Source organism: Chaetodon auriga, chromosome 2 (genome assembly GCF_051107435.1).
Source record: "Chaetodon auriga isolate fChaAug3 chromosome 2, fChaAug3.hap1, whole genome shotgun sequence".
Classification (NCBI taxonomy): Eukaryota; Metazoa; Chordata; class Actinopteri; order Chaetodontiformes; family Chaetodontidae; genus Chaetodon; species Chaetodon auriga.
This window is the reverse complement of record NC_135075.1, coordinates 8699990-8712574: the sequence shown is the minus strand read 5'-3', so window position 1 is coordinate 8712574 and position 12585 is coordinate 8699990.

Genomic DNA, 12585 nt, shown 5'->3' with positions numbered 1-12585 from the left:
ACAATACAATGGAGGTGCTGTGATGGGAGCTGAATGTGGATGCACTGTTGGCAGTTGATGGTTAGAGGAAGGATAAAGGGGGATGAGGGGCGATGCCACCCCCTCTTGTTAGCAAAAGCACCAAAATGCATCCCCCTTGATAACCTGCCATCCCCCCCTCTCCATCACCTAGCAGCAGTTAGAATCTATGGCTCCAACCATGACTTGGAAATATCAGTGGCCTAATTGATCAACTTGAAACTATAATATTCTCTAAACTATTACTACTACTACTATAAATACTCAGTTCTATAGTATATTGTAACCTACATACTTGACATGCAGTACTCTATTCAGTACTATATAGAGAGTCGTGTCACCTTCATGATCAAAGTGACAAGCAGCAACATGCAGTCGCAGAGTAAGAGGATCATAGAGACACACTGCTGCCTGTAGTATTCCTGTAATATTCCTGTAATATTTCTGTGATCATTCAGTAGCACCTGTGCTGCTGAACATACACCCCCAGAACAAACCACCTCTGTACGATATTTTAGGGGAGACACGACTACAGATCCAGTCCTTACTGCAGGTGTTTGGTGTAACCTGGGAGTAGAGCAGGTGATGTGACTGAGGAAATTAACCTGCAATGACAGCACTGTGCCCAGCTGCGACAGTTACATAACCTGAGGTAAAGTTTATACTGTCAAAACGATGGTGTGTTTTGAAAAATAAGCCTTATTAAAACGCTTAATGTTCACATCCAGGGAAAGAAAAGGCCCACACAAAATATGTATCTAGCCTAAGAGCAGTTCTATCAAAGCCTCTGCTATAAGCAGTTAACATGCTGTCATGTCCACTGCGGAATGTAAATGTGGTTTCAGCCAAATGAAAATTGCAAGTGGAATGAGGGCCACCTTGGAACTCAAAGCTTATCAGCTTTGATTTTCATTAAATGTGTTGGTCTTCCTGTGAAACGTTTTTCCCAAAGACATGACTGTATGTGAAGTCTTGGCTTCAGAAAAACCTCGTCTTGGCAAGAATCCTCCAGGCAAGAGCATGTGAAAACAAAGAGCAAAAGCACAACTATGAGCAGATATGAAATCTGTTATGAGCAGCTGAATGACAGAACTGACTGTGAAGACTGGACTCACAATCTTTTAGCGTGCTCATATAAAGGTTTTTACTGCGAGCACAAACTTATCAGATTCCACTCCTTTTGTTGGTTATTTAAGGGCTGCAAATATTTCATGTTTATTTTCAGTAATCTTCAAGTTTTTTCTGAGATTTTTTTGGGAGGAAAGACACAAGAAAAACCTTCCTGGATGACTATTATTTATTTTTAAAGGTGTATTTGATCATTACTTTAATACACAGTTATAAACATGCAATTCTAGTAGGGAGAGAAGGAAGATGACTGAGTAAAATGCAACAGTAGAATTAGAAATGTCACAGTTATGGTTAAGGCATCCTGCACCAGTGTCCTCTGGAAGGTATACATGGGAGTGTTGGTTGGTGGTGTAGGAGCCTGGGGGGGTGCTCCCATTAGACCATCCCCCCTTTGAAAAAGTAACAAATCACCATCTGGCTGTTGGTTGAAGATGCACTCCCTGATGTTGTTATTGCAACCGAACACCCCAATTTCTTCTCTGATATCAGCTGTTTCATTTTAATATTTGGCTGTTTTGTGTTGTACTTGATTTTTGGTTTTGAACAGTTTAGACCACTTTGGTGAAGTTTTATGTCAAGCATTAAAGTTTATTTTTGACTTTGGAAATAATGGTCAGTCTCAACTCCAGGTCCACTTCCCAACTTTTTCTGGAGTTTATAACTGGATCTTACGGTCAGTGGAGTCAGCTCAGTTGGGAAAGAGACAGATTTGTTCACATGTAAGATCATTAGCTGTTCTTTCATCCATCACTCTTAAGACTTACGACTTCTTGTATTGTCTTAAAAACCTAAGCACTTCCATCTATGTACACAACTGCTGTGAACTATGCACTCATGCCATAGACCATTGAGCTAAGATTCTTGTGATTTGATTGATGCAAATCATTTCAAGATACAATCACAACAGCAGGTACAGTCAATGGCAACAACAAACTTACAAGCGATTGCAAAATTGAGGCAACCTCACCAATGAAATAATCCACCAATTGATAACACTGACCACAAAAATGGTCTGGTTACTTTGGCAAAGGTCCACACGATCCAATCCAGGAAAATATTTAGTCCAAAGCACTATAACAATCCACAGAAAGATGTTTTTTCATTTCAAATTTGCTGACAGATGTGCTAAACCTTCACTTTTTCTCTGTTAGAGCTGCAGTATGTGCACATACACGACATTTGTCACATGATAGCTGTTGCACTCTGACCTTTCGTTTGACATCTTACTTGACTAACTGGGATCTTCCATTTCATGTCCACAACTCACAACAGCCAACAAGAGTCCGCATTAAAACAAAGAGCCTTGTTCTCTTCTTTGGTGTAGATATCGAGCCAAATGCAATTGTGTAGATGACTTTTGTTGTATTATGCTGCTTCAGTGCGTAATTTACAACTAAATCAAGGAATTCAGTGCAAACAGGGATATTACACATTCTTTGAAATGATAAACAGAGTAAATGGCTAAAGACAGATAGTCTAATTGTAAGTAAAGATGGCCTAAATATGGATTGCATCAATATAAATACAGGTATCTATCTGGGTAAATACAATAACTAGCCATTTTTGGGAGAACTTCTTGACAAACTATTAAAAAAACATATGTAAAATATTCATTTTCTCTCAAATTGTTCTCAGTTTTTATTGAACTTGGACTAGGATAAGGCTTCATACTCAGATCCCATTGCATCTTCCAGCTAATAAGGCCCAAATGCAGTCATCTGCTGGCATCTATTTACAAAAAGAATATTCAAGCAGAAATAAAAACCTTCAACTTCAGTTTGTTCAAACTTCTGTTGCTCAATGCCAGTAGCACTTACAGTGATCCACATACTGTATGCCAGCTCCCAGCTTGGTAAAGAAGCTCAGCTGCAGAGGTTGAGGCCTTGTAAAGACAGGAGATCTGTTTAGAGACGTGAACCAGGGGTTGTGTACCCTCACATGCACAACACAGAGAACTTGCTACAGATAAAATTCTTTCAATTTGATTGGTTCCAGAGAGAAAGGAAACCTTAGATTGATAATGCAAAGTATTTGTTTTAGATTTCTAGTTGAAAATCAAATCAACAAGGCTTGAGACTTAGGCTGCAGCCATGTCACTATCAGTAGATAATGAGCTTCATCATCACTTTTAACCAGACCATGTGGAGCAGGTGTGGAGTGCAGAGCCTCAGGTTGATCCTGCTCTGCTGTAAACAAAGTGACTCCCATGATTAACTGCACTCTAGTCCTCACTGTCTGGCCTGTGCTCATGTGGCAGCATCCAGCATCACTCTAAGAAATGTTTTGTTTGAATAATTGAAGAGATGCAAAACAACATGAATAATTACGTCTCACTCCCGCACTTTGTGTCATAGTGAATTAACAGAGAAGCAGCTGCTGTAGGAGAGATTTTTAAAAGAGATGACAGAATTCTGATCAGGTGAGGAAAAGAGAGTGTTACCAGAGACTGGGTGCACAGTATTTGTTCGGTTTCACTCACCTTGCAAACCACATCAGAGCTAATGTTTCAAGAAGGATAATTTGTTTTTATGTCCATTTTTTACACTTGCACTGATGGAATTTCAGCGCACTATCTTTAAAGGGATAGTTTGACATAGTGGGAAATTTTGCCAGTTTGATTTGTTGCTGAGGGATAAATGAAAAGACCAACACTCACGCTGCCTCCCCCGTTTCCAGTCTTTGTGCTAAACTAAGCTAAAATAGCTTAGCTTCGCGTTTAGTGTACAGACAAGACAGTGGCATCAATCGCCTCATCTAACTCTCAGAAAGAAAGCGAATAAGTGTATTTCCAAATGTCACTCCACTCCCTCGGCACTAACAGATAAACTATTACACTATTTCATGCAACAGTAACACCAAATCCAACTGTAACCATATAGCCTGTTAATACATGTAGTGGTCATAAATTATCTACAACTACATAATCCATATTTTCTTTAATAAAATTGCTCACAATACACAAGCTTTCATTTTATTTTTGATGTAGAAGCATCACTCATGTGGAAATTTAAATTGTAGTTTTGTGGCTCCCTGACAGGTTTAGTTAAAAGGAAGTGAATTATTGTAAACTGTAGATAGCCTTCATTTCCAGCGCTCTGAATTTCTATCCACTTCTCTCCTGCTCTGATTCCTATATATCTCTCCCCTTCCCCAGTGAATTTAATGCCTTTTTTTTCCTCCTTTCTTTCAAAAAAAGCTATCATTTAAACATGTCATGGGTAGTGTTTACCTGCAGTGAACCTTGATTGAGAAAGCCTGTGACTTTACACTGATGCCCTCCTAATCTGTATGACTGGCATGCTAATTTCTCTGACGCTGCCATTCAAAACACAAACATGAAATGTTGGTTTTAGAACCGGGAGACCTGGTAGAGTGAATTTCAAGTGCTTATTCAAATATTTCATTAAAATGTAAATTTTTACAACGCCAAACATCTAGCTGTGCACAAGGCATGACTTAAGAAGTTATGAAGTTATAACAGCATTTCTCTGTCTGATGCCAATTAACTGGTGGGGGACTGTAATGTCCTTACCTTGTTTTATTGCCACATAATAGCGCACCACAAATGCATCACATGCAACAAGAGTTTCAGGTATTGACAGTTAAGATTGGTGGACTGGAAGAAAAAAAAGAGAAAGTCAAACAGGAGGCCTCCTGGAGAGTGGTGGCTAATCAATTCTCTTATCTTCCTAAAGTGCAAATGAAGTGATTAAAATTGAGGTTATTCAAAAAAAAAAAAAAAAAAAGCAGTGAAAGAGAATTGACTCAGACGGCCACTGCTGCTGCTGCTGCTGCTGCTGGACATTCAGGTTTATCTCAGACATTTGTCAGGAGTAGAAAACAACCTGCTAAAGGTACCTGTGACACGTTGGTATGGAAGCAGAGAAACGCCATAATAATTGGATTGTTCTACTTGATAGTGAAATGGAATCCACAAGGGTTTTTTCATGTTGAAATATTTATATATTGTACAATGCAAATCATTTATCTGGACATAGATGGTTTGAATTCCCATTTTTGGAAGTTCCAGAAGGTCATGATAAGTTTTGCAACTTAATAACAGTTCTTTTTTTCTTTTTTTTCTATTTTTTTTCAGGCTCACAAATTCAGATCATGTGGCTGTTTGTTTGGAGTCTGGTCTAATTTCAGTAATTATAGATTTTTTTTGTCTTGACTTGAATTATCAGATGTGAAAATGTTCAGTTGAACTTTTTCTTTTTTTTTTTTTTTGGAAATGGCAGCATTTGAAATGAAACTATGGAAAATTCCCTGAGGGAAATTCCAACAAGTAAATTTAGACAGAAGGTTTCAAAGTCAAATATTTGTTGCAATACACTACAAGTGTATCTGGTACAGTGCCTGAAATTCAGAGATATTTAACCCTAAGTTGGAGATTAAAAATCACCCAGCTACTTTATTTGAGTTTTCTTTCTAATATCTTCCTTATTTCCATTTTTTTTAAATATTTCATTTATTTCATTTTATCAGGAACTGATGTTTTTGAAGTACTTTCTCAGTTTTCTGTAAGTGAGTCACAACTGTTTGCTTTTCTTAAGAGGAACTTTTTGTCCTTGTTAGTTATGTTTGTCAGGTAAACATCATATTTACTGTGTACTCACCTCAACTCATTAGCATCACCCCTTGGCCACATTTTACACAGCAAGACAATTATGTGTTGACATAGAAGCACACATTGATAACAAATTTGGTAAAGAGTGCCTATCTGAACACTACTGACGACACTAATTAACTTTGCAGCTAAGAAGCATATTTTAGAGAGACTATAACTTTATGCTGCTTTAATAATTTGATGAAAGGTATACCTTTAATAATTTATTGCCTATTGTATAACATACTGTTCATAAAGTCGCATCCATTTGTACTGTGTGTATATTCTGATGTGCTGTGTCAAACGTTTTCTTCCATTTTTGCATGTCGTGTAGATATACACTACATGCACATGAAATGCATTCAGTGATGCAGTTACAATGTCAGCTGAGGATGACACAGACTCTTCCTAAACGATCTGAAAACCAGAGAAAAAACATGCAAAAAGACTGAAAATGTGCTTATGTGGTGTTTTTGATGTGTTTTTACCTTGTGCTTGAAATATGCTGCAGTTTGAGGGAACAACATTTGATAAAGTCATGGTACACAGAAAATCCCCTGCAAGGCTGTGTGCTTGTCAGAAGATGTATCAATGAATAAACAGAGGCATATTGACTTTTCAGGTATGGGTCTGGCTCATATTTGCAGTTTCCCCGCCTTGATCCGACACTAAAACTTCAGCGACAAGAACCTCCGGGTTCATATCGCTCGAGGTTCTTCACTCTCCCCTTTTATTTCTTTATTTATTCTCTCATTTTTAACTTGCAGGGGGAAGAAGACAAAATGGTTGCAGGTGGTGATGAAAATAAGAGCCATCCATCATTATTTATTAGGCATGAAAAAGATACACAATAATGTAATTTAATCTCTCAGCAGACAATTATTTCCACATATTGATAACGCTATGCGAAAAGTGCCATGAATCCTAATATGATGTTTGCTTTTATTGGTGTATGATACAACCATAACAAATAATGTAATTGTATCAGGGAGAAAATGTGATTATTTGCACATGCTAACATTATAATATCAATCTGCCGCAGACAATGCTATCATATTATTTTGCTGTGCTTAACTAGTTACAATTTGCATTAAGTTATTATGTCTGGGTGGCAATAAAGTCGGCTCTCTCCCTCTGGTCTGTGCTTTTCTTAGTTTCTCATTACGGCTGTGTGAAATTTTGGAAGGTTTCAAGTCCAATAGCCTACATGATTTCTGATTTGAAGAGGGAAACTTTTAATATGATTTCCTTCCCTGCCTGTGTGCTATAGCCTGCATCTATTCATTTGCAGCTCCAGTCCAAGCATAAATGACTATCCAGTGTTCATCCACGCCAGTGTGAGGTTAAAGAAACATGACACAATAGACACTATTACTATGCAAATGATAGTGCCAGAAACAAAAACACCTTTTCCATTAAAAAGTAAAATGCTTTAAATATTTGCATATAGGTGCACTGATTTGGTTATTCACAATTTCAAGATGATTAACATTAATGAAGGAGCGGCTTGATGCACCGACTGTCAGGCCACATCAGGCCACCTCTGTAACCTCCTCTGTGTTTTGCATGGCGAAGCATTCACGCCATAGTGAACTAATGACCAAGTCGGCTTGTGTAAAATTAGACCGTGCATCTACACAAGTGTCTTCCTGACATTATGAGAATGTTTTATTGATGACTCATTATTAGCAGCCCAGCAGTGAGGTGAGTTTGATCCACCCAGAAGATGCAAAGTGTAATAATAATAATGCCTGCTTAATTATTAATATCCAAAACCTAATCCATCTCTGCTGAGAATATGTACATATTTTAGTGTCTCATTTGAATTTTTGCAACAAACACACACCTTAAAACCATTAGAAAGCTGTGGTAATGACAGGTTTAAATGGGTTGATTTTTAAGAATTAATGTGTTATTGCCAGTGTACGGCCTGCGCTGAAAGAAGGAGGTCTTCCTGTTTATTCTGTTTGATTCTGAAAGTGCGGAGCGTCCCACTGCACGTCCCCGTAGAGAGGCGAGCAGAGCACACACTGTGAGACGGCGTCATTCTGCACCGGAGGCTAGAGGAGTGTTTGCAAGTCATTAGTGGTTTGTAAATGATATTTGTTCCCATGTGACATATCATTTGAAATGGTTTTCTAATAATAACACCCACTGATAATAAAATAAGGGGGCCCTCATGTTGTGATTATGCTTTTCATAAATTTGGTTTTGGAAAAAAAAAAAAAAAAAGGAGGGAGACATTTCAATATGAATAAGTGCTCAATATGTTGATATGAATGTTACTCTCAGATGGTGAACATCACACTGATACTCCAAATGATAGCTCTGCTTTAAGCTCAGGTTCAGCGTGACCACTGAGAGCGTCGCACGCTGTGCTGAAGAATTCTCTGTACAAAACTTTGCCTGTAACCTGACTCGGCTTTGTTGTAGAGAAAAAGCATCGTTTTCCTCTGAAGCTCGCTGTGCTGTATTCTGTGAGCTAAAAGCTTGAACTGTCACCTCCTCCCTTAATGACTACTGACAAATACTCTGTCTTCCTGCGGTGCGTTTCCTGTTCGCTACAGCACAGAGCCGAGACAGCTTGGCACAGGACGCAGTGTGTCTGGTGAATAGGGAGCCATACTGCCGCTCTAACACCATTTGCCTTGTATTTTATGAAATGAACCAGCGGCTCGGAGATCAATAGGCCCCCGTGGTGAATGCGAACAACGCTACTGGGTCCTTATCAGGAGCCCGCTGCCAATCTGTGGCAAGCGAAGCCTGCACCTTCCCTGGATACACCATTGGTCTTTGAAATTAAAGTTGACGCCTGTAATCCAGGGAAATGGTCCCTCTACTCTCGCTTAACACCGGTTTAGTTTCACCCCAGCTGATGATAAAGCATGACAGAAATACAGAGCACTATCTTCTTGCCGGGGTTGATAGGTTCTGCCAGCTTATCAGGAAACAGGCAGCTAACCTTCTTGTGCCTGGCTCGTGGACAAAACTGAGGAGTCAATTTACAAAAGAAGCCATGCCGGGTGGCTTGTAAATAAAGCCATTCTTCCTCTACATGAAGACAAAACAGTAAAAAGAAAATAAATAATTTTAGAACCGACCCAAAAGTGAGTAAATGTATAACACAGGAGGCTAAGCGCTAGTGATAGAGTGTATTCATGTAAATCCGCCCAAGCACAGCTGCAGGAAATTGACAGGGATCTACTGGAGCGCTTTGCCTGTAAAGGGTGGGATTTACATGCCTAACTAGGGCTTAACCACCCTCCCTCGAGTTTACCTGTTACTCTCTGGCCTCTGAGCGTGCGTCTGGATGGGCTGAGGTTGCTCTGCTTATTCTTAATGCCTTTTCATCCCCCCTCATATCTGTCAGTCTCAGGAATGAACTCATAAACTCCACCAAGACTACCCAGCATCACAAAATTGGTTTGGCGTAACGGCACATCAGGAGTTTTGTTTGTTTCCTGCTCTGGAGGCCTCAAAACTTTCCACAGCAGCCATCAGATCAGCTAAAGTTAAAGCTCATGCGAACGGCAGGATGTGACCAGCGCCGAATGAGGCTGCGAGGTGTGAGTGCTGCTGCGCCACTGCTTTATGGGTAATTGAGATCACATTAATGCATGTGTTCCTCCTGAGGAGAAAGTGCAAGTCTTTTCCTTTTGGACAGGATGTGGCTTTGGGCAGTTTGGGATGGTGGGCGTCGCTCCTGGGCTCCGCAGCCCTCAGCTGAATCTCAGCCCCCGGAGGCAGATTCTGTAGACCGCTCATGGCAGTTTAGACTAAGCAAAAAGACTGTTTGGCTTTCTTTTTTTTCACGAAACTCACATCTCTACACGTAGGACACGCAGCAGCGAGCTTATGCCAAAGCAGACTCAACAAAAACACTGAAATGTTTCCTCATTTGTTTTTTCCCTCTGAACCTACAGTAAGATCCCTCCAGATGATTAAAAAACACAAATAGCTCGCACCAATTCTATTAATGCTGTCGTCCTATCACACAGGAACCAAGCGCTGATGCAAAATGTTCCTTTTTGCCTTGCGTGTTTTGTATTTTTCCCCCCTCTAAACAATGATTTTCAGAACTGGAGCCGCCGCCAATAAAATTAATGGGAGACTTGCTGAGTCCATACAGGAAGTGGGCTTTTTAAATAAACACATTGTTTCCAAACTAATCCACACCCCTATTGTTTACAGACGGGGAACTGGGCTGGGTGTAGACCAGGCCGGTCCACCCCGATTAAGCCCCCCACCCCCCAAGGCTACTCCATTTCTAAACAGAGGAGGAAAAAGATAAAACTGTCAAGCAGGACTTCACTTTGATGTTATTTCAGTTCAGGGTTACAATCTTTTTTGAATGTTTGTTTCCTCTATATTATTATATACTCAACTTCTTCTGGCCAGATTAGTCAGTGCTGTACAGTGACTTCTGAGAAACAAACCTGATATTTCCTCACTACTTTTTCAAAGAAAGCGATGATACTAATGATGTAGCTATTGTCCATTGTTCTCAATGTTTCCAAAGTGGATCAAACCACTTAGATAGAACCTGTCTGTGGAAACAGAGGACAAGCCTCAACTTTGAACACTGACACATGTTGTCTTTTTCCACTTTTAAGTTCACACATTGTTAGCGATCAATTCTTCGCCATTTAACTGTCTGTTCCTTTGCAACAATCAACATGCAGGGCGTCCCAATGTGTCACTGTCCACTGTTGCTTCAACGCTGCTTGTCGTGGGCAGCTCCTGCACACTGCTGTTTTTATAGACAGGAGAGGGGCTAGCTACTGTTAGATGGCGCTCTTTCATGAGTTGGGGTGACAGCAAACAACCAGGTATTCAAAACTTTCAGCAGCTAATGGCTAACAACATCAGCACCCTCAGTTGGTTAACTGTGTGTGTGGCCATTAGAACTTAAGTGATAGGCCCACACAAATATTACACATATCAAATTGCAATGCCCTCATTGTCAATCCAAGCCAAATGTTCTCACACAGTGGGGGAGACCAGATGAAGTCCTGATGTCACACCTAGGCTAGCTGTCTTCCTGAGGTTTACTGTCAATGAGCTCCTGTGAAAAGTTACCAGTGCAGTAGCATGAGTATGTCAGTCCTGCTTGGTTTTAAGATAAGATAAGATAAGTTAGACATTGTTGAACAAGTGGAACAGATGCTGGAGTTAAACGGACAGCTGTTGGAATGAAGGACCTGTGGTGGCGTTCTTCCTTACCCAGTAGAGGCTGTCCTCAAACATGGCATCTACCAACACACTCTACTAAAGTCAATGTTTCTACTTTTCAGCAGTCATTTCTTCTGTCTGTCCAGCTTCTCTGTCAGACAGTCAGAGCTCACTATGGTCTCTCCACTCACCAATCGACTCGCCTCAGACTTATGTGGTTAGTTAAAAGCTACTAAAAATAGAAATATCAAATAAACAAGAATAAAACAAGAAAAAACACCATCCTTATCCAGATGTACACATATACATAAGTGACTATGAAGTGATGTTCACAGGCTTGATTCTTCAATTGAAAATATAAGGGGTTTTTATCCTCGGAGAACCCAGAAGTTCTGGCTTGATTTTGGCTTGCTGTGCAGGATGTTATTACTGCAGGAAACGGAAAACAAAACAAAAAAAATTTTCTTTATGAAAATAACGGTTTTGACCAAATCAGTACTCAAGTCAAAAGAAACACTGATGATATGTACCCATCTCATCAACAATGAATTTTAATTTCAGGTAAAAAACCTTAATCAGGAAACATCCTATGATAAGAGCATCTAGTTTTAAATGATCAACTATGGTCAATATTAACTTTATAGAACACACTGTGTCTTGTATTAGCATGCAGGGGCCCTTATGTAATGAATATACTTTGCATGATCAAATTATCAGCCCTGAATTTGAAATATCTGTGGATATCCAGAACCACTCTGTCAACCACTCTCACTTATCGCCTACTGCATCGATTTTTGTTTCAAATACTACCAGTCACTTATACTTCCATTTACATAATGTCCGATGAGAAAAATTTGTCAGACAGATTGTTATTCATATCTCCACTCTGCGCGCTTGCTGGCCCTAATACTTCAGTTAGCTACCTCACATTTACATTTCAATCAGTGATTATAGCCTCTCCTCCTCTCACCCCGCTGAAAGTAAATATGGGACTCCTCTATCTCGGACTGAAATGCATTTGGTGGGACTGGAGGGATAGGCATGAATATTCTGTCTGGTACATATTTACCATGTGCTGCTAAGTGTCACATGCTGCAAGTGCATCCTTTAATAGCTCAGCGCTCTGTATACAGCACAGCATGACACTTACACTGCCAGGAGCCCCAGACGTGCTAAAAATGTCTCATTTTGGCTTAAAGTGGCCACCAAATGGCATTTGACATGCTCTCTGAGGCGGCTGTTTAGTGTCCTGCACACTCACTCTGTCTACACAGATGGTTTGATTTTGTTTGTTCGAATCTACTGCACTTTGTTTTTTCTTCACACCCTTGGTTTATCTCGAGGTGTGTTTCTAGAATATTAGCCGGCAGAAAATGAAACTCCAGCACACAAGCCACTTCCTGCATGCTTTCATACAGCTGCAGAGATTAAACACATCAACGTGGAAAAGGTCAAGCAAGTGGAAAATTTGTCTATTGTAGGTTTACTGTCGACTGCAACTGTGAAATGAACGTTTGACATGTTTGTTCCTCGGTGCTTTTGCATACATGGCTCTGAGCATAATAAAGGAAGAAAATGCTGTGTTTTCTAAAGCTGACACCCACACAGGCAGCTGCTGATGACAAATGTTGGGCTCCCTGTAGTTGGAGTGAAGC